The 4591-nt window shown below is 36.7% G+C and overlaps 1 pseudogene across 1 annotated transcript; it reads left to right on the plus strand.

Moving 5' to 3' along the window:
- The first annotated feature begins 826 nt into the window (after positions 1-826).
- LOC104608686 (agamous-like MADS-box protein MADS2) lies at positions 827-4217 on the plus strand (annotated as a pseudogene). The gene is made up of 7 exons (XR_016081333.1): positions 827-980; positions 1233-1294; positions 1428-1513; positions 3118-3159; positions 3252-3347; positions 3755-3863; positions 3949-4217. The product of XR_016081333.1 is annotated as an agamous-like MADS-box protein MADS2 (transcript).
- Positions 4218-4591: the final 374 nt, after the last annotated feature.

Genomic DNA, 4591 nt, shown 5'->3' on the forward strand with positions numbered 1-4591 from the left:
CCATAATGGGCTGGACCCAACATATTCCACAATCAAAATCTGCTATAATCAGTTGGGGTGCCCTGGGATTTTGTGGTGGTTTGCGGAATATCTACTAGGGCTGTTCATAAGAATGCCCAACCCGACCAAACCGACCAACCCAGACCGACCCAACCCGAATCGGTCGGGTTTTCATTCGTACTGGTCGGTTTCGGGTTGGGCACATACAAAAACCGATATCTCGGGTCGGTTTCGGTTTTCTTATGTGAAAACCGAAACCGACCCGACCCGAACCAAACTAGTATTTTTTCTACTAGTTTGGTAGTTCCTATTTCTTAGTTTGAGTAGTTTTCTAATTCCTGCTAGTCTTCTAGACTTCTACTAGAAATAGAAGGCCCATTAGGCGATTACAATTAGAATTCAATTAATTAGGTGTCATTTTTTAGTTTTTTACCTAGATTAGGCAATTACAATTAGAATTCAATTAATTAGGTGTCATTTTTTAGTTTTTTACCTAGATTAGGCAATTACAATTAGAATTCCTAATTTCTTACTAATCTTCTAATTCCACTTTTGTCTTCTCTTAAAATCTTCTATTCTCTAACTTAACTTGATTGGTCCGCCCCCCTCAACTCAAGTCCTCAACTAATTCAGAGTTTATTCAGCTTTGTACAGGAGCAAAACCGAAACTGACCCAAACCGACCAACCCGACTCAAACCGACCTGGTCGGTTTGGCCTATCAGTGGATCGGTTTCGGTTCCCACCTCTGGTAACCCGACTAGGTTGGGTCGGTTGGGAAAATCCCATGAAACCAACCCAACCCGACCCGTGAACACCCCTAATATCTACCTGTGTGCATGTTCACGCCATCCTAATAAGCGAATTTTCACATTATGACACTCGTTTCTTTGTTTTCTTTAGCATGCTCAAGACCCTCGAGTGCTACCAAAAATGCAGTTACGGTGCATTGGAAACCAGCCAACCCGCCAAGGAGACACTAGTAGCTTCGAATGTCTCATTCCTAACCAAAATTTTGTTGAGATGGTATTTACTCAACGGGACAAAAGTCTTGGATATAATTTTTAGTTTAAATTGATTGCTTCTTTCAATTTTTCACTGCTGGATTCTAATCACCAAGTTGTCATAGTTCTTGTTAATATCTTCTATCTATCTACTTGTCCTATATGGCTGAGACCTGGTTTTGATATCCGAATTTCTGACATGGTTTTATTGTTACAATTACCTCATGCAGAGCAGCTACCAGGAATACTTGAAACTCAAAGCAAGAGTTGAGGTCTTACAGCGTTCTCAGAGGCAAGTTTCTTATCATGCAATCCAACTTTCTTTCTTTGATCTCATAGCTATCCTAATTTTGTGAATTTATAATACTGCTTGTTTAACACAAGGAAGTGATTAACCGGATTCTTCTTTAATCATGTTAATGTAGAAACCTTCTTGGGGAAGACCTGGGTCCACTAACTACAAAAGAGCTTGAGCAGCTTGAAATGTTCTTGAAACAAATTAGATCAACAAATGTAACTTTAAAACCTAATCTTTGGTTTGATAGTGTTGACTAGATTGTTTCTTTTAAGCCATGTTTTTTTCCCAGGTAGAGTTGGGACTGTACAGTATTTCTGTTATAATGAAAAATTCTGAATACATTGAGAACTGATAGGCAGGAGCAAAGCCTTCTTGTAATTCTTCCCAAAACTACTTAATCATTGCCACTGTCGTTCTCAAAAAGCTGAGCATTCTTCTCCCCCCACAAGCACCAAAAAAACAATCATAGGAAGCAGCCCCTTTAATTCAAACTGCATATCTTCCAGGTTATCAAAAATGATCATGTGGATTAAGGAAAGCAGCCCTCCCAGCTGAAAGTATCAAGAACTTTGCTTCACACCTTGGTTGTGAATGGACAGTTCATAAGTTGTTTGCAGTCTCCCACTCCACACCATTTTGTTTCTGACAATGATGTGGAAGTACTTGTGCATTGATTTATTCATATCATATCCTAAGTTTTAGATAAGAAGGGTATGGTAATGAATGTTTTTTTCTTTTCCTGCTCTTTGATAGGTATTTACGTTTGTCAGTATAAGGGAGAGAATCAATGTTGTAGAGGAGTTTGTTTCTTATTGGCTTTCTTGAGAACCATTTTTTATCTTTCAACATAGCAATGGGAGTCCTAAATCTTTAATCCATGCAACTCTGAACTTTGTGGCTGTTGCAAAAACTGTGTCAAGTCATTACAAAGTAGAGGCTGAAAATAAATTTTTCTCACATTTTTAGAACTAACAACACTGCTTTTTATAAAGAGAATGGAGGTTTAAAACTTGAGACCCTTATGTATTTTGTTAGGTGATCTGCAATCTGCATTCTTGTTTTATTTATGTAGGCTCCAATTATCAAAATATCGATATGATATGCCCCATATTGGGAGTATCATATCTGCATCGTTGACGATGGAGACAATGGTACACAAGGTTTTTGAAGTTTAAAAGTTTGGGATGATAGAAGACATACCTCTAATGCTAAAAAAAATCAAAAAAAATAAAAAAGGTAGAATATTGGTCATATCAATGCACACTGATGCCCACGTGTTGCTATTGAGCATATTGATATTTTGATTCTTGATAGACTCTAATCCGTTGTTGAAAGGACTGATATCTGGTCATATTTTCTGTAGAAGAGATACTCCAGTTATATTTATTTGTTGTTCAATTTCATTGAAATTGTATGGAAAATGTGAGTCTATTTGTTGGAAGTCTTGTAATTAGATTGAACCTGATGTTTGAAGGAGAAATAAATCAAAATGTGCAAGTTACAGTCCCTTGTGCCAACCACTTTTAGGGAGAACGGGAAGATACGTCATACTGTATGCCCAACCAGTAAACAGGTCTGGGTGAAGCACTCAAGCTGGGCCTAACTGATATCACCCATACAGCTTCAAAACCACAGTTGTAATAGGGTTTTCCTTTTATTCAATAAGCTGACCTATTATCATCAAATTGGCCCTTTGTTGGAGCCATAATTGTAAAATAATATATGTGGATGGATTTGAGTAATACAACTTATATACATTTGCCTGAGGGTCCTTTCTTATGCTAAGAAAGTAATTAATCCCTTTTTAAATGATTTGCAAACCCAATTAATGTTTGATTAGCTATTTGATCTTCAAAGAAAGGTGATTAACTGGTCTTACTTATCTTGGGATTTAATGTTGTTATATTTCCGTCTTTTCGTCTTCTAAGTTTGTCTAATGTTGTGCTAATGCAAGAACAAATGCTCCAAGAAGCAAACAAAACCTTAAAAAGGAAGGAATATCACCACCTTAGCATTTTAAATGTGAGCAACTTACAAAAATGCTTGAGAATTTGGGTGTAGGTGCAGGTCCGAATGTACTTGCCTATCTGTCTGGTAACTAGGTTTTTTTAATTTTTTTAATTCTTCCACATAGCAATGTTTTAGGGCCCAATTAGGGTAAGCACATTACTCTGCATTTCTAATGCCAAGTTCCAAGTGTCTGGGTAACTATATCCACTAATATCCTGCTTTCTGGGGGCTTAAGTCATGCACTCTTACTACTATTTTTTGAAGGTTCAATTTTAGTTCCTTCAAACAACTGTCCAGGTACCAGTTTAAGGTTGACTTTAAGAGTTTAACTGGGCTCCATAAAGCCAAGTAGTTGAATTTTCAAAACTCGTACATATACTTTATAATGCCTTAACAGAATTCAAGCAGATCACTGAAAATGGTTTCTGATATAATTTTTTTATTGGCTTACATGGGAAGCTGGTGGGCAAAGCATTTCATATAGCCGCCAGGCTGCTCAATCAGAGAGGTTCTTCCAACCATTGGAATGCAATTCAACATTGCAAATTGGGTAAGCTCATCAGAAGTAAAATCCTTAAGGTTTTTTTTCAAGGTTGGCTTTCTGAATTCATCTAATTTTCTATTTAATTTTCATTTTGCCTATATGTGGGACCAGATCAAATAACTGTTACAACCCCAACCCAGAATGTGAATGGCGTCATTCCTGGATGGATGCTTTGAGTTCGGAATAATAAGTTGAAGCCATAAGCATGCTTCCAACTAGTTATATATGTCATATTGGAGCAAATAAGTTAGTGGAGGTTTATCCAGTTATTGCTTTGGATAATGTTATTTAGGCCTGTTGTGGCTTAATTGGACAATATTTACATGTATTTATCTCTTACAAAGTTGGTCATGTGTTTTACTAACTCAATGAATGTTACAAGAACGAAGTTTATTGGTTTGAATGGAATTTCAGGTTATGGTATTTTATTCACCCTTTGGATTTGGTTTAGTTTTTTAATGTATAGGTGTGATGCATGTGTTAGACAATTTGGATGAACAGGGTGGAAGGGAATTAATTGTAACAAGTAACAAATTTAAGGTTATGATGAAAAAAAAAACACTACCTATACCAACAGCTATATATTGGCACTATACTGACGAACAAAATCGTTGCTAAACCCAAGACTTATACCGATGGTTGCTAGTTCTTATTGTGATGAAAGGAACCGTCAGTATAGAAACATATACCTACCATGACTTTTCTATATATACTGACGGATGTCTTCACCGACGGTT

Source organism: Nelumbo nucifera, chromosome 1 (assembly GCF_055504915.1).
Source record: "Nelumbo nucifera cultivar China Antique chromosome 1, China Antique-T2T, whole genome shotgun sequence".
Classification (NCBI taxonomy): Eukaryota; Viridiplantae; Streptophyta; class Magnoliopsida; order Proteales; family Nelumbonaceae; genus Nelumbo; species Nelumbo nucifera.